General features: G+C 34.6%; 20 non-coding genes across 20 annotated transcripts; all 20 read left to right on the top strand.

The window, feature by feature from the left end:
* Positions 1–1,152: 1,152 nt before the first annotated feature.
* Positions 1,153–1,225, top strand: TRNAK-UUU (transfer RNA lysine (anticodon UUU)). Its single transcript has one exon. It is a non-coding gene; the product is annotated as a tRNA-Lys (tRNA).
* Positions 1,226–1,534: 309 nt separating this feature from the next.
* Positions 1,535–1,626, top strand: TRNAR-UCU (transfer RNA arginine (anticodon UCU)). The gene is given in 2 exon segments: positions 1,535–1,571; positions 1,591–1,626. It is a non-coding gene; the product is annotated as a tRNA-Arg (tRNA).
* A 1,410-nt stretch (positions 1,627–3,036) lies between these two features.
* On the top strand, positions 3,037–3,109 carry TRNAK-UUU (transfer RNA lysine (anticodon UUU)). Its single transcript has one exon. It is a non-coding gene; the product is annotated as a tRNA-Lys (tRNA).
* A 309-nt stretch (positions 3,110–3,418) lies between these two features.
* TRNAR-UCU (transfer RNA arginine (anticodon UCU)) lies at positions 3,419–3,510 on the top strand. The gene is given in 2 exon segments: positions 3,419–3,455; positions 3,475–3,510. It is a non-coding gene; the product is annotated as a tRNA-Arg (tRNA).
* Positions 3,511–4,920: 1,410 nt separating this feature from the next.
* TRNAK-UUU (transfer RNA lysine (anticodon UUU)) lies at positions 4,921–4,993 on the top strand. Its single transcript has one exon. It is a non-coding gene; the product is annotated as a tRNA-Lys (tRNA).
* Positions 4,994–5,302: 309 nt separating this feature from the next.
* On the top strand, positions 5,303–5,394 carry TRNAR-UCU (transfer RNA arginine (anticodon UCU)). The gene is given in 2 exon segments: positions 5,303–5,339; positions 5,359–5,394. It is a non-coding gene; the product is annotated as a tRNA-Arg (tRNA).
* A 1,410-nt stretch (positions 5,395–6,804) lies between these two features.
* Positions 6,805–6,877, top strand: TRNAK-UUU (transfer RNA lysine (anticodon UUU)). Its single transcript has one exon. It is a non-coding gene; the product is annotated as a tRNA-Lys (tRNA).
* Positions 6,878–7,186: 309 nt separating this feature from the next.
* Positions 7,187–7,278, top strand: TRNAR-UCU (transfer RNA arginine (anticodon UCU)). Its single transcript is given in 2 exon segments — positions 7,187–7,223; positions 7,243–7,278. It is a non-coding gene; the product is annotated as a tRNA-Arg (tRNA).
* Positions 7,279–8,688: 1,410 nt separating this feature from the next.
* TRNAK-UUU (transfer RNA lysine (anticodon UUU)) lies at positions 8,689–8,761 on the top strand. Its single transcript has one exon. It is a non-coding gene; the product is annotated as a tRNA-Lys (tRNA).
* Positions 8,762–9,070: 309 nt separating this feature from the next.
* Positions 9,071–9,162, top strand: TRNAR-UCU (transfer RNA arginine (anticodon UCU)). Its single transcript is given in 2 exon segments — positions 9,071–9,107; positions 9,127–9,162. It is a non-coding gene; the product is annotated as a tRNA-Arg (tRNA).
* Positions 9,163–10,572: 1,410 nt separating this feature from the next.
* Positions 10,573–10,645, top strand: TRNAK-UUU (transfer RNA lysine (anticodon UUU)). Its single transcript has one exon. It is a non-coding gene; the product is annotated as a tRNA-Lys (tRNA).
* A 309-nt stretch (positions 10,646–10,954) lies between these two features.
* TRNAR-UCU (transfer RNA arginine (anticodon UCU)) lies at positions 10,955–11,046 on the top strand. The gene is given in 2 exon segments: positions 10,955–10,991; positions 11,011–11,046. It is a non-coding gene; the product is annotated as a tRNA-Arg (tRNA).
* Positions 11,047–12,456: 1,410 nt separating this feature from the next.
* Positions 12,457–12,529, top strand: TRNAK-UUU (transfer RNA lysine (anticodon UUU)). Its single transcript has one exon. It is a non-coding gene; the product is annotated as a tRNA-Lys (tRNA).
* Positions 12,530–12,838: 309 nt separating this feature from the next.
* On the top strand, positions 12,839–12,930 carry TRNAR-UCU (transfer RNA arginine (anticodon UCU)). The gene is given in 2 exon segments: positions 12,839–12,875; positions 12,895–12,930. It is a non-coding gene; the product is annotated as a tRNA-Arg (tRNA).
* A 1,410-nt stretch (positions 12,931–14,340) lies between these two features.
* Positions 14,341–14,413, top strand: TRNAK-UUU (transfer RNA lysine (anticodon UUU)). Its single transcript has one exon. It is a non-coding gene; the product is annotated as a tRNA-Lys (tRNA).
* A 309-nt stretch (positions 14,414–14,722) lies between these two features.
* On the top strand, positions 14,723–14,814 carry TRNAR-UCU (transfer RNA arginine (anticodon UCU)). The gene is given in 2 exon segments: positions 14,723–14,759; positions 14,779–14,814. It is a non-coding gene; the product is annotated as a tRNA-Arg (tRNA).
* A 1,410-nt stretch (positions 14,815–16,224) lies between these two features.
* TRNAK-UUU (transfer RNA lysine (anticodon UUU)) lies at positions 16,225–16,297 on the top strand. The gene has a single exon. It is a non-coding gene; the product is annotated as a tRNA-Lys (tRNA).
* Positions 16,298–16,606: 309 nt separating this feature from the next.
* Positions 16,607–16,698, top strand: TRNAR-UCU (transfer RNA arginine (anticodon UCU)). The gene is given in 2 exon segments: positions 16,607–16,643; positions 16,663–16,698. It is a non-coding gene; the product is annotated as a tRNA-Arg (tRNA).
* A 1,410-nt stretch (positions 16,699–18,108) lies between these two features.
* On the top strand, positions 18,109–18,181 carry TRNAK-UUU (transfer RNA lysine (anticodon UUU)). Its single transcript has one exon. It is a non-coding gene; the product is annotated as a tRNA-Lys (tRNA).
* A 309-nt stretch (positions 18,182–18,490) lies between these two features.
* On the top strand, positions 18,491–18,582 carry TRNAR-UCU (transfer RNA arginine (anticodon UCU)). Its single transcript is given in 2 exon segments — positions 18,491–18,527; positions 18,547–18,582. It is a non-coding gene; the product is annotated as a tRNA-Arg (tRNA).
* Positions 18,583–19,715: the final 1,133 nt, after the last annotated feature.

Below are 19,715 nucleotides of genomic sequence, written 5' to 3'. Positions count from 1 at the left end.
AGTCAGCAGAAAATGAGATAGTACATATTTCAGGACTTAAAATAGATGACATTTAATGCTGAGGTTTCAAAAGTTTGAAATATCAGTTCACTATCAAACGCTACATAATGCTTGTCAATATATGCAATCATATTCATAAATATAGTGTCGGTTGGTATCCTTCCACATTGTTTTAAGATGAATTGAAGATGAAAGTTAATAGACACTGGATAGTTCAGTGAGTGGCACAGCAGACTTTTAATATGAGTGTCCAGGTTTGAAGTTCCTGTTCAAGCAGTGTGTTATGTTTAAGAAGATGCACTCTTGAAGTTTCCACTGCTTGATGAATAAGATATTACATTAAGGGAATTGCAAAACCTTCTTATATGGAGTTGTTAAACTCCTTGCTGTTTTATCTGTGCTATGCCTTTTGAGTCGACTTAACACTTAACCAACTGCATTGTATTGTTTGACATGTTGAATATCATTTTTGCTATTCAATGCTCAACATAAATCCAGGATCATAGATTCCTACCAACTTCATAAAGTTGATGAGCAGCTGCTAGCTCATTATTTTATTTGATCATTTCTGTCCGACCTCCTAAAAAGATTGGCTCTGTGGCACAATGGATAGTGCTTTGGCTTTCAAGAGTAATGTAAAGAAGGCATTCAAAAGTTGTGGTTTTGAATCCCACCAGAGGCAATGTTGTCCTACATTTCTTTTATAATGAATTGAAATTGCAATAAATAATGCAGCTTCTTCTTGCTCTGAAATCATTCACCAAAATGGCCTTTGAAAGAAGCCCTTTTTTCAACCGACACCACTTGAATAGAAAATATTGTATAATCTACATATAAGAGGAAATTGACAGGTAGACTGAGTAAAATATAATGTATTAGGCAGTAAGAGTTTTTGGTCCTTTCTTAATTGTGTATTGTCAATGAAGAAGCATGAATTCCGAATCAGCAGAAAATGAGATGGTACAAATTTCAGGACTTAAAGAGATAAAATATAATGCTGAGATGTCAAAAGCTTGAAATATCAATTCATGATAAAACTCTACATATTGATTATCAATATATGTAATGATAATAATAAATGATTGTCAGTAAATGTAAGGTTGGTATCCTTCCAAATTGTTTTAATGTGATTTGAAGATTAGAGTAAGCAGAGCCTGGATAGCTCAGTCGGTAGAGCATCAGACTTTTAATCTGAGGGTCCAGGGTTCACGTCCCTGTGCAGGCGGGGTGCTATGTTTAAGAAGAAGTACTCTTTTAGTTTCTATTGCATGATGAACAAGATATTACATTGACAGAATTGCAAAACCTTCTTAAATGGAGTTTTTTAAATTGTCAAGATTTTATCCGTCAGAGGCCTTTTGAGTAGACTTATCCAACTGTATCATGTAGTTTGGCATGTTGAATATCTTTTTCCCCATGCAATGCTCAACATGTAACCATGATTATAGTATCCTATCAACTTTGTAAAGTTGATCATCAGTTGCTTGCTCATTATTTTATTTCAGAATTTCTGAAAAGTTTCTTGGTGCAGGTTGGCTCTGTGGCGCAATGGATAGCGCATTGGACTTCTAGGAAAATGTTAAAAAAGGCATTCAAAGGCTGTGGGTTCGAATCCCACCAGAGTCAATATTATTGCTCAATTTCTTTCATAACGAATTGAAATAGCAATAAACAATGCAGCTTCAGCTTCACCCAAAATCATTTACCAAAATAGCCTTTGAAAGAAGGCCTGTTTTAAACAAAGAGTGCTTGAATAGAAAACATTGTATAATCAATATGCAAGAGGAAATTGTCAGGTGTACTGATGAAAATATAATTTACTAGATAGTAGGAGTTTCGGCCCTTTCTCAATTGTATACTGTCACTGAAGAAGCATGAATTCTAAGTCAGCAGAAAATGAGATAGTACATATTTCAGGACTTAAAATAGATGACATTTAATGCTGAGGTTTCAAAAGTTTGAAATATCAGTTCACTATCAAACGCTACATAATGCTTGTCAATATATGCAATCATATTCATAAATATAGTGTCGGTTGGTATCCTTCCACATTGTTTTAAGATGAATTGAAGATGAAAGTTAGTAGACACTGGATAGTTCAGTGAGTGGCACAGCAGACTTTTAATATGAGTGTCCAGGTTTGAAGTTCCTGTTCAGGCAGTGTGTTATGTTTAAGAAGATGCACTCTTGAAGTTTCCACTGCTTGATGAATAAGATATTACATTAAGGGAATTGCAAAACCTTCTTATATGGAGTTGTTAAACTCCTTGCTGTTTTATCTGTGCTATGCCTTTTGAGTCGACTTAACACTTAACCAACTGCATTGTATGGTTTGACATGTTGAATATCATTTTTGCTATTCAATGCTCAACATAAATCCAGGATCATAGATTCCTACCAACTTCATAAAGTTGATGAGCAGCTGCTAGCTCATTATTTTATTTGATCATTTCTGTCCGACCTCCTAAAAAGATTGGCTCTGTGGCACAATGGATAGTGCTTTGGCTTTCAAGAGTAATGTAAAGAAGGCATTCAAAAGTTGTGGTTTTGAATCCCACCAGAGGCAATGTTGTCCTACATTTCTTTTATAATGAATTGAAATTGCAATAAATAATGCAGCTTCTTCTTGCTCTGAAATCATTCACCAAAATGGCCTTTGAAAGAAGCCCTTTTTTCAACCGACACCACTTGAATAGAAAATATTGTATAATCTACATATAAGAGGAAATTGACAGGTAGACTGAGTAAAATATAATGTATTAGGCAGTAAGAGTTTTTGGTCCTTTCTTAATTGTGTATTGTCAATGAAGAAGCATGAATTCCGAATCAGCAGAAAATGAGATGGTACAAATTTCAGGACTTAAAGAGATAAAATATAATGCTGAGATGTCAAAAGCTTGAAATATCAATTCATGATAAAACTCTACATATTGATTATCAATATATGTAATGATAATAATAAATGATTGTCAGTAAATGTAAGGTTGGTATCCTTCCAAATTGTTTTAATGTGATTTGAAGATTAGAGTAAGCAGAGCCTGGATAGCTCAGTCGGTAGAGCATCAGACTTTTAATCTGAGGGTCCAGGGTTCACGTCCCTGTGCAGGCGGGGTGCTATGTTTAAGAAGAAGTACTCTTTTAGTTTCTATTGCATGATGAACAAGATATTACATTGACAGAATTGCAAAACCTTCTTAAATGGAGTTTTTTAAATTGTCAAGATTTTATCCGTCAGAGGCCTTTTGAGTAGACTTATCCAACTGTATCATGTAGTTTGGCATGTTGAATATCTTTTTCCCCATGCAATGCTCAACATGTAACCATGATTATAGTATCCTATCAACTTTGTAAAGTTGATCATCAGTTGCTTGCTCATTATTTTATTTCAGAATTTCTGAAAAGTTTCTTGGTGCAGGTTGGCTCTGTGGCGCAATGGATAGCGCATTGGACTTCTAGGAAAATGTTAAAAAAGGCATTCAAAGGCTGTGGGTTCGAATACCACCAGAGTCAATATTATTGCTCAATTTCTTTCATAACGAATTGAAATAGCAATAAACAATGCAGCTTCAGCTTCACCCAAAATCATTTACCAAAATAGCCTTTGAAAGAAGGCCTGTTTTAAACAAAGAGTGCTTGAATAGAAAACATTGTATAATCAATATGCAAGAGGAAATTGTCAGGTGTACTGATGAAAATATAATTTACTAGATAGTAGGAGTTTCGGCCCTTTCTCAATTGTATACTGTCACTGAAGAAGCATGAATTCTAAGTCAGCAGAAAATGAGATAGTACATATTTCAGGACTTAAAATAGATGACATTTAATGCTGAGGTTTCAAAAGTTTGAAATATCAGTTCACTATCAAACGCTACATAATGCTTGTCAATATATGCAATCATATTCATAAATATAGTGTCGGTTGGTATCCTTCCACATTGTTTTAAGATGAATTAAAGATGAAAGTTAGTAGACACTGGATAGTTCAGTGAGTGGCACAGCAGACTTTTAATATGAGTGTCCAGGTTTGAAGTTCCTGTTCAGGCAGTGTGTTATGTTTAAGAAGATGCACTCTTGAAGTTTCCACTGCTTGATGAATAAGATATTACATTAAGGGAATTGCAAAACCTTCTTATATGGAGTTGTTAAACTCCTTGCTGTTTTATCTGTGCTATGCCTTTTGAGTCGACTTAACACTTAACCAACTGCATTGTATGGTTTGACATGTTGAATATCATTTTTGCTATTCAATGCTCAACATAAATCCAGGATCATAGATTCCTACCAACTTCATAAAGTTGATGAGCAGCTGCTAGCTCATTATTTTATTTGATCATTTCTGTCCGACCTCCTAAAAAGATTGGCTCTGTGGCACAATGGATAGTGCTTTGGCTTTCAAGAGTAATGTAAAGAAGGCATTCAAAAGTTGTGGTTTTGAATCCCACCAGAGGCAATGTTGTCCTACATTTCTTTTATAATGAATTGAAATTGCAATAAATAATGCAGCTTCTTCTTGCTCTGAAATCATTCACCAAAATGGCCTTTGAAAGAAGCCCTTTTTTCAACCGACACCACTTGAATAGAAAATATTGTATAATCTACATATAAGAGGAAATTGACAGGTAGACTGAGTAAAATATAATGTATTAGGCAGTAAGAGTTTTTGGTCCTTTCTTAATTGTGTATTGTCAATGAAGAAGCATGAATTCCGAATCAGCAGAAAATGAGATGGTACAAATTTCAGGACTTAAAGAGATAAAATATAATGCTGAGATGTCAAAAGCTTGAAATATCAATTCATGATAAAACTCTACATATTGATTATCAATATATGTAATGATAATAATAAATGATTGTCAGTAAATGTAAGGTTGGTATCCTTCCAAATTGTTTTCATGTGATTTGAAGATTAGAGTAAGCAGAGCCTGGATAGCTCAGTCGGTAGAGCATCAGACTTTTAATCTGAGGGTCCAGGGTTCAAGTCCCTGTTCAGGCGGGGTGCTATGTTTAAGAAGAAGTACTCTTTTAGTTTCTATTGCATGATGAACAAGATATTACATTGACAGAATTGCAAAACCTTCTTAAATGGAGTTTTTTAAATTGTCAAGATTTTATCCGTCAGAGGCCTTTTGAGTAGACTTATCCAACTGTATCATGTAGTTTGGCATGTTGAATATCTTTTTCCCCATGCAATGCTCAACATGTAACCATGATTATAGTATCCTATCAACTTTGTAAAGTTGATCATCAGTTGCTTGCTCATTATTTTATTTCAGAATTTCTGAAAAGTTTCTTGGTGCAGGTTGGCTCTGTGGCGCAATGGATAGCGCATTGGACTTCTAGGAAAATGTTAAAAAAGGCATTCAAAGGCTGTGGGTTCGAATCCCACCAGAGTCAATATTATTGCTCAATTTCTTTCATAACGAATTGAAATAGCAATAAACAATGCAGCTTCAGCTTCACCCAAAATCATTTACCAAAATAGCCTTTGAAAGAAGGCCTGTTTTAAACAAAGAGTGCTTGAATAGAAAACATTGTATAATCAATATGCAAGAGGAAATTGTCAGGTGTACTGATGAAAATATAATTTACTAGATAGTAGGAGTTTCGGCCCTTTCTCAATTGTATACTGTCACTGAAGAAGCATGAATTCTAAGTCAGCAGAAAATGAGATAGTACATATTTCAGGACTTAAAATAGATGACATTTAATGCTGAGGTTTCAAAAGTTTGAAATATCAGTTCACTATCAAACGCTACATAATGCTTGTCAATATATGCAATCATATTCATAAATATAGTGTCGGTTGGTATCCTTCCACATTGTTTTAAGATGAATTAAAGATGAAAGTTAGTAGACACTGGATAGTTCAGTGAGTGGCACAGCAGACTTTTAATATGAGTGTCCAGGTTTGAAGTTCCTGTTCAGGCAGTGTGTTATGTTTAAGAAGATGCACTCTTGAAGTTTCCACTGCTTGATGAATAAGATATTACATTAAGGGAATTGCAAAACCTTCTTATATGGAGTTGTTAAACTCCTTGCTGTTTTATCTGTGCTATGCCTTTTGAGTCGACTTAACACTTAACCAACTGCATTGTATGGTTTGACATGTTGAATATCATTTTTGCTATTCAATGCTCAACATAAATCCAGGATCATAGATTCCTACCAACTTCATAAAGTTGATGAGCAGCTGCTAGCTCATTATTTTATTTGATCATTTCTGTCCGACCTCCTAAAAAGATTGGCTCTGTGGCACAATGGATAGTGCTTTGGCTTTCAAGAGTAATGTAAAGAAGGCATTCAAAAGTTGTGGTTTTGAATCCCACCAGAGGCAATGTTGTCCTACATTTCTTTTATAATGAATTGAAATTGCAATAAATAATGCAGCTTCTTCTTGCTCTGAAATCATTCACCAAAATGGCCTTTGAAAGAAGCCCTTTTTTCAACCGACACCACTTGAATAGAAAATATTGTATAATCTACATATAAGAGGAAATTGACAGGTAGACTGAGTAAAATATAATGTATTAGGCAGTAAGAGTTTTTGGTCCTTTCTTAATTGTGTATTGTCAATGAAGAAGCATGAATTCCGAATCAGCAGAAAATGAGATGGTACAAATTTCAGGACTTAAAGAGATAAAATATAATGCTGAGATGTCAAAAGCTTGAAATATCAATTCATGATAAAACTCTACATATTGATTATCAATATATGTAATGATAATAATAAATGATTGTCAGTAAATGTAAGGTTGGTATCCTTCCAAATTGTTTTAATGTGATTTGAAGATTAGAGTAAGCAAAGCCTGGATAGCTCAGTCGGTAGAGCATCAGACTTTTAATCTGAGGGTCCAGGGTTCACGTCCCTGTGCAGGCGGGGTGCTATGTTTAAGAAGAAGTACTCTTTTAGTTTCTATTGCATGATGAACAAGATATTACATTGACAGAATTGCAAAACCTTCTTAAATGGAGTTTTTTAAATTGTCAAGATTTTATCCGTCAGAGGCCTTTTGAGTAGACTTATCCAACTGTATCATGTAGTTTGGCATGTTGAATATCTTTTTCCCCATGCAATGCTCAACATGTAACCATGATTATAGTATCCTATCAACTTTGTAAAGTTGATCATCAGTTGCTTGCTCATTATTTTATTTCAGAATTTCTGAAAAGTTTTTTGGTGCAGGTTGGCTCTGTGGCGCAATGGATAGCGCATTGGACTTCTAGGAAAATGTTAAAAAAGGCATTCAAAGGCTGTGGGTTCGAATCCCACCAGAGTCAATATTATTGCTCAATTTCTTTCATAACGAATTGAAATAGCAATAAACAATGCAGCTTCAGCTTCACCCAAAATCATTTACCAAAATAGCCTTTGAAAGAAGGCCTGTTTTAAACAAAGAGTGCTTGAATAGAAAACATTGTATAATCAATATGCAAGAGGAAATTGTCAGGTGTACTGATGAAAATATAATTTACTAGATAGTAGGAGTTTCGGCCCTTTCTCAATTGTATACTGTCACTGAAGAAGCATGAATTCTAAGTCAGCAGAAAATGAGATAGTACATATTTCAGGACTTAAAATAGATGACATTTAATGCTGAGGTTTCAAAAGTTTGAAATATCAGTTCACTATCAAACGCTACATAATGCTTGTCAATATATGCAATCATATTCATAAATATAGTGTCGGTTGGTATCCTTCCACATTGTTTTAAGATGAATTGAAGATGAAAGTTAGTAGACACTGGATAGTTCAGTGAGTGGCACAGCAGACTTTTAATATGAGTGTCCAGGTTTGAAGTTCCTGTTCAGGCAGTGTGTTATGTTTAAGAAGATGCACTCTTGAAGTTTCCACTGCTTGATGAATAAGATATTACATTAAGGGAATTGCAAAACCTTCTTATATGGAGTTGTTAAACTCCTTGCTGTTTTATCTGTGCTATGCCTTTTGAGTCGACTTAACACTTAACCAACTGCATTGTATGGTTTGACATGTTGAATATCATTTTTGCTATTCAATGCTCAACATAAATCCAGGATCATAGATTCCTACCAACTTCATAAAGTTGATGAGCAGCTGCTAGCTCATTATTTTATTTGATCATTTCTGTCCGACCTCCTAAAAAGATTGGCTCTGTGGCACAATGGATAGTGCTTTGGCTTTCAAGAGTAATGTAAAGAAGGCATTCAAAAGTTGTGGTTTTGAATCCCACCAGAGGCAATGTTGTCCTACATTTCTTTTATAATGAATTGAAATTGCAATAAATAATGCAGCTTCTTCTTGCTCTGAAATCATTCACCAAAATGGCCTTTGAAAGAAGCCCTTTTTTCAACCGACACCACTTGAATAGAAAATATTGTATAATCTACATATAAGAGGAAATTGACAGGTAGACTGAGTAAAATATAATGTATTAGGCAGTAAGAGTTTTTGGTCCTTTCTTAATTGTGTATTGTCAATGAAGAAGCATGAATTCCGAATCAGCAGAAAATGAGATGGTACAAATTTCAGGACTTAAAGAGATAAAATATAATGCTGAGATGTCAAAAGCTTGAAATATCAATTCATGATAAAACTCTACATATTGATTATCAATATATGTAATGATAATAATAAATGATTGTCAGTAAATGTAAGGTTGGTATCCTTCCAAATTGTTTTAATGTGATTTGAAGATTAGAGTAAGCAGAGCCTGGATAGCTCAGTCGGTAGAGCATCAGACTTTTAATCTGAGGGTCCAGGGTTCACGTCCCTGTGCAGGCGGGGTGCTATGTTTAAGAAGAAGTACTCTTTTAGTTTCTATTGCATGATGAACAAGATATTACATTGACAGAATTGCAAAACCTTCTTAAATGGAGTTTTTTAAATTGTCAAGATTTTATCCGTCAGAGGCCTTTTGAGTAGACTTATCCAACTGTATCATGTAGTTTGGCATGTTGAATATCTTTTTCCCCATGCAATGCTCAACATGTAACCATGATTATAGTATCCTATCAACTTTGTAAAGTTGATCATCAGTTGCTTGCTCATTATTTTATTTCAGAATTTCTGAAAAGTTTCTTGGTGCAGGTTGGCTCTGTGGCGCAATGGATAGCGCATTGGACTTCTAGGAAAATGTTAAAAAAGGCATTCAAAGGCTGTGGGTTCGAATACCACCAGAGTCAATATTATTGCTCAATTTCTTTCATAACGAATTGAAATAGCAATAAACAATGCAGCTTCAGCTTCACCCAAAATCATTTACCAAAATAGCCTTTGAAAGAAGGCCTGTTTTAAACAAAGAGTGCTTGAATAGAAAACATTGTATAATCAATATGCAAGAGGAAATTGTCAGGTGTACTGATGAAAATATAATTTACTAGATAGTAGGAGTTTCGGCCCTTTCTCAATTGTATACTGTCACTGAAGAAGCATGAATTCTAAGTCAGCAGAAAATGAGATAGTACATATTTCAGGACTTAAAATAGATGACATTTAATGCTGAGGTTTCAAAAGTTTGAAATATCAGTTCACTATCAAACGCTACATAATGCTTGTCAATATATGCAATCATATTCATAAATATAGTGTCGGTTGGAATCCTTCCACATTGTTTTAAGATGAATTGAAGATGAAAGTTAGTAGACACTGGATAGTTCAGTGAGTGGCACAGCAGACTTTTAATATGAGTGTCCAGGTTTGAAGTTCCTGTTCAGGCAGTGTGTTATGTTTAAGAAGATGCACTCTTGAAGTTTCCACTGCTTGATGAATAAGATATTACATTAAGGGAATTGCAAAACCTTCTTATATGGAGTTGTTAAACTCCTTGCTGTTTTATCTGTGCTATGCCTTTTGAGTCGACTTAACACTTAACCAACTGCATTGTATGGTTTGACATGTTGAATATCATTTTTGCTATTCAATGCTCAACATAAATCCAGGATCATAGATTCCTAACAACTTCATAAAGTTGATGAGCAGCTGCTAGCTCATTATTTTATTTGATCATTTCTGTCCGACCTCCTAAAAAGATTGGCTCTGTGGCACAATGGATAGTGCTTTGGCTTTCAAGAGTAATGTAAAGAAGGCATTCAAAAGTTGTGGTTTTGAATCCCACCAGAGGCAATGTTGTCCTACATTTCTTTTATAATGAATTGAAATTGCAATAAATAATGCAGCTTCTTCTTGCTCTGAAATCATTCACCAAAATGGCCTTTGAAAGAAGCCCTTTTTTCAACCGACACCACTTGAATAGAAAATATTGTATAATCTACATATAAGAGGAAATTGACAGGTAGACTGAGTAAAATATAATGTATTAGGCAGTAAGAGTTTTTGGTCCTTTCTTAATTGTGTATTGTCAATGAAGAAGCATGAATTCCGAATCAGCAGAAAATGAGATGGTACAAATTTCAGGACTTAAAGAGATAAAATATAATGCTGAGATGTCAAAAGCTTGAAATATCAATTCATGATAAAACTCTACATATTGATTATCAATATATGTAATGATAATAATAAATGATTGTCAGTAAATGTAAGGTTGGTATCCTTCCAAATTGTTTTAATGTGATTTGAAGATTAGAGTAAGCAGAGCCTGGATAGCTCAGTCGGTAGAGCATCAGACTTTTAATCTGAGGGTCCAGGGTTCACGTCCCTGTGCAGGCGGGGTGCTATGTTTAAGAAGAAGTACTCTTTTAGTTTCTATTGCATGATGAACAAGATATTACATTGACAGAATTGCAAAACCTTCTTAAATGGAGTTTTTTAAATTGTCAAGATTTTATCCGTCAGAGGCCTTTTGAGTAGACTTATCCAACTGTATCATGTAGTTTGGCATGTTGAATATCTTTTTCCCCATGCAATGCTCAACATGTAACCATGATTATAGTATCCTATCAACTTTGTAAAGTTGATCATCAGTTGCTTGCTCATTATTTTATTTCAGAATTTCTGAAAAGTTTCTTGGTGCAGGTTGGCTCTGTGGCGCAATGGATAGCGCATTGGACTTCTAGGAAAATGTTAAAAAAGGCATTCAAAGGCTGTGGGTTCGAATCCCACCAGAGTCAATATTATTGCTCAATTTCTTTCATAACGAATTGAAATAGCAATAAACAATGCAGCTTCAGCTTCACCCAAAATCATTTACCAAAATAGCCTTTGAAAGAAGGCCTGTTTTAAACAAAGAGTGCTTGAATAGAAAACATTGTATAATCAATATGCAAGAGGAAATTGTCAGGTGTACTGATGAAAATATAATTTACTAGATAGTAGGAGTTTCGGCCCTTTCTCAATTGTATACTGTCACTGAAGAAGCATGAATTCTAAGTCAGCAGAAAATGAGATAGTACATATTTCAGGACTTAAAATAGATGACATTTAATGCTGAGGTTTCAAAAGTTTGAAATATCAGTTCACTATCAAACGCTACATAATGCTTGTCAATATATGCAATCATATTCATAAATATAGTGTCGGTTGGTATCCTTCCACATTGTTTTAAGATGAATTGAAGATGAAAGTTAATAGACACTGGATAGTTCAGTGAGTGGCACAGCAGACTTTTAATATGAGTGTCCAGGTTTGAAGTTCCTGTTCAAGCAGTGTGTTATGTTTAAGAAGATGCACTCTTGAAGTTTCCACTGCTTGATGAATAAGATATTACATTAAGGGAATTGCAAAACCTTCTTATATGGAGTTGTTAAACTCCTTGCTGTTTTATCTGTGCTATGCCTTTTGAGTCGACTTAACACTTAACCAACTGCATTGTATGGTTTGACATGTTGAATATCATTTTTGCTATTCAATGCTCAACATAAATCCAGGATCATAGATTCCTACCAACTTCATAAAGTTGATGAGCAGCTGCTAGCTCATTATTTTATTTGATCATTTCTGTCCGACCTCCTAAAAAGATTGGCTCTGTGGCACAATGGATAGTGCTTTGGCTTTCAAGAGTAATGTAAAGAAGGCATTCAAAAGTTGTGGTTTTGAATCCCACCAGAGGCAATGTTGTCCTACATTTCTTTTATAATGAATTGAAATTGCAATAAATAATGCAGCTTCTTCTTGCTCTGAAATCATTCACCAAAATGGCCTTTGAAAGAAGCCCTTTTTTCAACCGACACCACTTGAATAGAAAATATTGTATAATCTACATATAAGAGGAAATTGACAGGTAGACTGAGTAAAATATAATGTATTAGGCAGTAAGAGTTTTTGGTCCTTTCTTAATTGTGTATTGTCAATGAAGAAGCATGAATTCCGAATCAGCAGAAAATGAGATGGTACAAATTTCAGGACTTAAAGAGATAAAATATAATGCTGAGATGTCAAAAGCTTGAAATATCAATTCATGATAAAACTCTACATATTGATTATCAATATATGTAATGATAATAATAAATGATTGTCAGTAAATGTAAGGTTGGTATCCTTCCAAATTGTTTTAATGTGATTTGAAGATAAGAGTAAGCAGAGCCTGGATAGCTCAGTCGGTAGAGCATCAGACTTTTAATCTGAGGGTCCAGGGTTCACGTCCCTGTGCAGGCGGGGTGCTATGTTTAAGAAGAAGTACTCTTTTAGTTTCTATTGCATGATGAACAAGATATTACATTGACAGAATTGCAAAACCTTCTTAAATGGAGTTTTTTAAATTGTCAAGATTTTATCCGTCAGAGGCCTTTTGAGTAGACTTATCCAACTGTATCATGTAGTTTGGCATGTTGAATATCTTTTTCCCCATGCAATGCTCAACATGTAACCATGATTATAGTATCCTATCAACTTTGTAAAGTTGATCATCAGTTGCTTGCTCATTATTTTATTTCAGAATTTCTGAAAAGTTTCTTGGTGCAGGTTGGCTCTGTGGCGCAATGGATAGCGCATTGGACTTCTAGGAAAATGTTAAAAAAGGCATTCAAAGGCTGTGGGTTCGAATCCCACCAGAGTCAATATTATTGCTCAATTTCTTTCATAACGAATTGAAATAGCAATAAACAATGCAGCTTCAGCTTCACCCAAAATCATTTACCAAAATAGCCTTTGAAAGAAGGCCTGTTTTAAACAAAGAGTGCTTGAATAGAAAACATTGTATAATCAATATGCAAGAGGAAATTGTCAGGTGTACTGATGAAAATATAATTTACTAGATAGTAGGAGTTTCGGCCCTTTCTCAATTGTATACTGTCACTGAAGAAGCATGAATTCTAAGTCAGCAGAAAATGAGATAGTACATATTTCAGGACTTAAAATAGATGACATTTAATGCTGAGGTTTCAAAAGTTTGAAATATCAGTTCACTATCAAACGCTACATAATGCTTGTCAATATATGCAATCATATTCATAAATATAGTGTCGGTTGGTATCCTTCCACATTGTTTTAAGATGAATTAAAGATGAAAGTTAGTAGACACTGGATAGTTCAGTGAGTGGCACAGCAGACTTTTAATATGAGTGTCCAGGTTTGAAGTTCCTGTTCAGGCAGTGTGTTATGTTTAAGAAGATGCACTCTTGAAGTTTCCACTGCTTGATGAATAAGATATTACATTAAGGGAATTGCAAAACCTTCTTATATGGAGTTGTTAAACTCCTTGCTGTTTTATCTGTGCTATGCCTTTTGAGTCGACTTAACACTTAACCAACTGCATTGTATGGTTTGACATGTTGAATATCATTTTTGCTATTCAATGCTCAACATAAATCCAGGATCATAGATTCCTACCAACTTCATAAAGTTGATGAGCAGCTGCTAGCTCATTATTTTATTTGATCATTTCTGTCCGACCTCCTAAAAAGATTGGCTCTGTGGCACAATGGATAGTGCTTTGGCTTTCAAGAGTAATGTAAAGAAGGCATTCAAAAGTTGTGGTTTTGAATCCCACCAGAGGCAATGTTGTCCTACATTTCTTTTATAATGAATTGAAATTGCAATAAATAATGCAGCTTCTTCTTGCTCTGAAATCATTCACCAAAATGGCCTTTGAAAGAAGCCCTTTTTTCAACCGACACCACTTGAATAGAAAATATTGTATAATCTACATATAAGAGGAAATTGACAGGTAGACTGAGTAAAATATAATGTATTAGGCAGTAAGAGTTTTTGGTCCTTTCTTAATTGTGTATTGTCAATGAAGAAGCATGAATTCCGAATCAGCAGAAAATGAGATGGTACAAATTTCAGGACTTAAAGAGATAAAATATAATGCTGAGATGTCAAAAGCTTGAAATATCAATTCATGATAAAACTCTACATATTGATTATCAATATATGTAATGATAATAATAAATGATTGTCAGTAAATGTAAGGTTGGTATCCTTCCAAATTGTTTTAATGTGATTTGAAGATTAGAGTAAGCAAAGCCTGGATAGCTCAGTCGGTAGAGCATCAGACTTTTAATCTGAGGGTCCAGGGTTCACGTCCCTGTGCAGGCGGGGTGCTATGTTTAAGAAGAAGTACTCTTTTAGTTTCTATTGCATGATGAACAAGATATTACATTGACAGAATTGCAAAACCTTCTTAAATGGAGTTTTTTAAATTGTCAAGATTTTATCCGTCAGAGGCCTTTTGAGTAGACTTATCCAACTGTATCATGTAGTTTGGCATGTTGAATATCTTTTTCCCCATGCAATGCTCAACATGTAACCATGATTATAGTATCCTATCAACTTTGTAAAGTTGATCATCAGTTGCTTGCTCATTATTTTATTTCAGAATTTCTGAAAAGTTTTTTGGTGCAGGTTGGCTCTGTGGCGCAATGGATAGCGCATTGGACTTCTAGGAAAATGTTAAAAAAGGCATTCAAAGGCTGTGGGTTCGAATCCCACCAGAGTCAATATTATTGCTCAATTTCTTTCATAACGAATTGAAATAGCAATAAACAATGCAGCTTCAGCTTCACCCAAAATCATTTACCAAAATAGCCTTTGAAAGAAGGCCTGTTTTAAACAAAGAGTGCTTGAATAGAAAACATTGTATAATCAATATGCAAGAGGAAATTGTCAGGTGTACTGATGAAAATATAATTTACTAGATAGTAGGAGTTTCGGCCCTTTCTCAATTGTATACTGTCACTGAAGAAGCATGAATTCTAAGTCAGCAGAAAATGAGATAGTACATATTTCAGGACTTAAAATAGATGACATTTAATGCTGAGGTTTCAAAAGTTTGAAATATCAGTTCACTATCAAACGCTACATAATGCTTGTCAATATATGCAATCATATTCATAAATATAGTGTCGGTTGGTATCCTTCCACATTGTTTTAAGATGAATTGAAGATGAAAGTTAGTAGACACTGGATAGTTCAGTGAGTGGCACAGCAGACTTTTAATATGAGTGTCCAGGTTTGAAGTTCCTGTTCAGGCAGTGTGTTATGTTTAAGAAGATGCACTCTTGAAGTTTCCACTGCTTGATGAATAAGATATTACATTAAGGGAATTGCAAAACCTTCTTATATGGAGTTGTTAAACTCCTTGCTGTTTTATCTGTGCTATGCCTTTTGAGTCGACTTAACACTTAACCAACTGCATTGTATGGTTTGACATGTTGAATATCATTTTTGCTATTCAATGCTCAACATAAATCCAGGATCATAGATTCCTACCAACTTCATAAAGTTGATGAGCAGCTGCTAGCTCATTATTTTATTTGATCATTTCTGTCCGACCTCCTAAAAAGATTGGCTCTGTGGCACAATGGATAGTGCTTTGGCTTTCAAGAGTAATGTAAAGAAGGCATTCAAAAGTTGTGGTTTTGAATCCCACCAGAGGCAATGTTGTCCTACATTTCTTTTATAATGAATTGAAATTGCAATAAATAATGCAGCTTCTTCTTGCTCTGAAATCATTCACCAAAATGGCCTTTGAAAGAAGCCCTTTTTTCAACCGACACCACTTGAATAGAAAATATTGTATAATCTACATATAAGAGGAAATTGACAGGTAGACTGAGTAAAATATAATGTATTAGGCAGTAAGAGTTTTTGGTCCTTTCTTAATTGTGTATTGTCAATGAAGAAGCATGAATTCCGAATCAGCAGAAAATGAGATGGTACAAATTTCAGGACTTAAAGAGATAAAATATAATGCTGAGATGTCAAAAGCTTGAAATATCAATTCATGATAAAACTCTACATATTGATTATCAATATATGTAATGATAATAATAAATGATTGTCAGTAAATGTAAGGTTGGTATCCTTCCAAATTGTTTTAATGTGATTTGAAGATTAGAGTAAGCAAAGCCTGGATAGCTCAGTCGGTAGAGCATCAGACTTTTAATCTGAGGGTCCAGGGTTCACGTCCCTGTGCAGGCGGGGTGCTATGTTTAAGAAGAAGTACTCTTTTAGTTTCTATTGCATGATGAACAAGATATTACATTGACAGAATTGCAAAACCTTCTTAAATGGAGTTTTTTAAATTGTCAAGATTTTATCCGTCAGAGGCCTTTTGAGTAGACTTATCCAACTGTATCATGTAGTTTGGCATGTTGAATATCTTTTTCCCCATGCAATGCTCAACATGTAACCATGATTATAGTATCCTATCAACTTTGTAAAGTTGATCATCAGTTGCTTGCTCATTATTTTATTTCAGAATTTCTGAAAAGTTTTTTGGTGCAGGATGGCTCTGTGGCGCAATGGATAGCGCATTGGACTTCTAGGAAAATGTTAAAAAAGGCATTCAAAGGCTGTGGGTTCGAATCCCACCAGAGTCAATATTATTGCTCAATTTCTTTCATAACGAATTGAAATAGCAATAAACAATGCAGCTTCAGCTTCACCCAAAATCATTTACCAAAATAGCCTTTGAAAGAAGGCCTGTTTTAAACAAAGAGTGCTTGAATAGAAAACATTGTATAATCAATATGCAAGAGGAAATTGTCAGGTGTACTGATGAAAATATAATTTACTAGATAGTAGGAGTTTCGGCCCTTTCTCAATTGTATACTGTCACTGAAGAAGCATGAATTCTAAGTCAGCAGAAAATGAGATAGTACATATTTCAGGACTTAAAATAGATGACATTTAATGCTGAGGTTTCAAAAGTTTGAAATATCAGTTCACTATCAAACGCTACATAATGCTTGTCAATATATGCAATCATATTCATAAATATAGTGTCGGTTGGTATCCTTCCACATTGTTTTAAGATGAATTGAAGATGAAAGTTAGTAGACACTGGATAGTTCAGTGAGTGGCACAGCAGACTTTTAATATGAGTGTCCAGGTTTGAAGTTCCTGTTCAGGCAGTGTGTTATGTTTAAGAAGATGCACTCTTGAAGTTTCCACTGCTTGATGAATAAGATATTACATTAAGGGAATTGCAAAACCTTCTTATATGGAGTTGTTAAACTCCTTGCTGTTTTATCTGTGCTATGCCTTTTGAGTCGACTTAACACTTAACCAACTGCATTGTATGGTTTGACATGTTGAATATCATTTTTGCTATTCAATGCTCAACATAAATCCAGGATCATAGATTCCTACCAACTTCATAAAGTTGATGAGCAGCTGCTAGCTCATTATTTTATTTGATCATTTCTGTCCGACCTCCTAAAAAGATTGGCTCTGTGGCACAATGGATAGTGCTTTGGCTTTCAAGAGTAATGTAAAGAAGGCATTCAAAAGTTGTGGTTTTGAATCCCACCAGAGGCAATGTTGTCCTACATTTCTTTTATAATGAATTGAAATTGCAATAAATAATGCAGCTTCTTCTTGCTCTGAAATCATTCACCAAAATGGCCTTTGAAAGAAGCCCTTTTTTCAACCGACACCACTTGAATAGAAAATATTGTATAATCTACATATAAGAGGAAATTGACAGGTAGACTGAGTAAAATATAATGTATTAGGCAGTAAGAGTTTTTGGTCCTTTCTTAATTGTGTATTGTCAATGAAGAAGCATGAATTCCGAATCAGCAGAAAATGAGATGGTACAAATTTCAGGACTTAAAGAGATAAAATATAATGCTGAGATGTCAAAAGCTTGAAATATCAATTCATGATAAAACTCTACATATTGATTATCAATATATGTAATGATAATAATAAATGATTGTCAGTAAATGTAAGGTTGGTATCCTTCCAAATTGTTTTAATGTGATTTGAAGATTAGAGTAAGCAGAGCCTGGATAGCTCAGTCGGTAGAGCATCAGACTTTTAATCTGAGGGTCCAGGGTTCACGTCCCTGTGCAGGCGGGGTGCTATGTTTAAGAAGAAGTACTCTTTTAGTTTCTATTGCATGATGAACAAGATATTACATTGACAGAATTGCAAAACCTTCTTAAATGGAGTTTTTTAAATTGTCAAGATTTTATCCGTCAGAGGCCTTTTGAGTAGACTTATCCAACTGTATCATGTAGTTTGGCATGTTGAATATCTTTTTCCCCATGCAATGCTCAACATGTAACCATGATTATAGTATCCTATCAACTTTGTAAAGTTGATCATCAGTTGCTTGCTCATTATTTTATTTCAGAATTTCTGAAAAGTTTCTTGGTGCAGGTTGGCTCTGTGGCGCAATGGATAGCGCATTGGACTTCTAGGAAAATGTTAAAAAAGGCATTCAAAGGCTGTGGGTTCGAATACCACCAGAGTCAATATTATTGCTCAATTTCTTTCATAACGAATTGAAATAGCAATAAACAATGCAGCTTCAGCTTCACCCAAAATCATTTACCAAAATAGCCTTTGAAAGAAGGCCTGTTTTAAACAAAGAGTGCTTGAATAGAAAACATTGTATAATCAATATGCAAGAGGAAATTGTCAGGTGTACTGATGAAAATATAATTTACTAGATAGTAGGAGTTTCGGCCCTTTCTCAATTGTATACTGTCACTGAAGAAGCATGAATTCTAAGTCAGCAGAAAATGAGATAGTACATATTTCAGGACTTAAAATAGATGACATTTAATGCTGAGGTTTCAAAAGTTTGAAATATCAGTTCACTATCAAACGCTACATAATGCTTGTCAATATATGCAATCATATTCATAAATATAGTGTCGGTTGGTATCCTTCCACATTGTTTTAAGATGAATTAAAGATGAAAGTTAGTAGACACTGGATAGTTCAGTGAGTGGCACAGCAGACTTTTAATATGAGTGTCCAGGTTTGAAGTTCCTGTTCAGGCAGTGTGTTATGTTTAAGAAGATGCACTCTTGAAGTTTCCACTGCTTGATGAATAAGATATTACATTAAGGGAATTGCAAAACCTTCTTATATGGAGTTGTTAAACTCCTTGCTGTTTTATCTGTGCTATGCCTTTTGAGTCGACTTAACACTTAACCAACTGCATTGTATGGTTTGACATGTTGAATATCATTTTTGCTATTCAATGCTCAACATAAATCCAGGATCATAGATTCCTACCAACTTCATAAAGTTGATGAGCAGCTGCTAGCTCATTATTTTATTTGATCATTTCTGTCCGACCTCCTAAAAAGATTGGCTCTGTGGCACAATGGATAGTGCTTTGGCTTTCAAGAGTAATGTAAAGAAGGCATTCAAAAGTTGTGGTTTTGAATCCCACCAGAGGCAATGTTGTCCTACATTTCTTTTATAATGAATTGAAATTGCAATAAATAATGCAGCTTCTTCTTGCTCTGAAATCATTCACCAAAATGGCCTTTGAAAGAAGCCCTTTTTTCAACCGACACCACTTGAATAGAAAATATTGTATAATCTACATATAAGAGGAAATTGACAGGTAGACTGAGTAAAATATAATGTA

This window comes from Pleurodeles waltl, chromosome 4_2, assembly GCF_031143425.1.
Source record: "Pleurodeles waltl isolate 20211129_DDA chromosome 4_2, aPleWal1.hap1.20221129, whole genome shotgun sequence".
NCBI classification, from domain to species: domain Eukaryota; kingdom Metazoa; phylum Chordata; class Amphibia; order Caudata; family Salamandridae; genus Pleurodeles; species Pleurodeles waltl.
The sequence above is the reverse complement of the archived record's forward strand: the minus strand, read 5'-3'. Positions and strand labels throughout refer to the sequence as shown.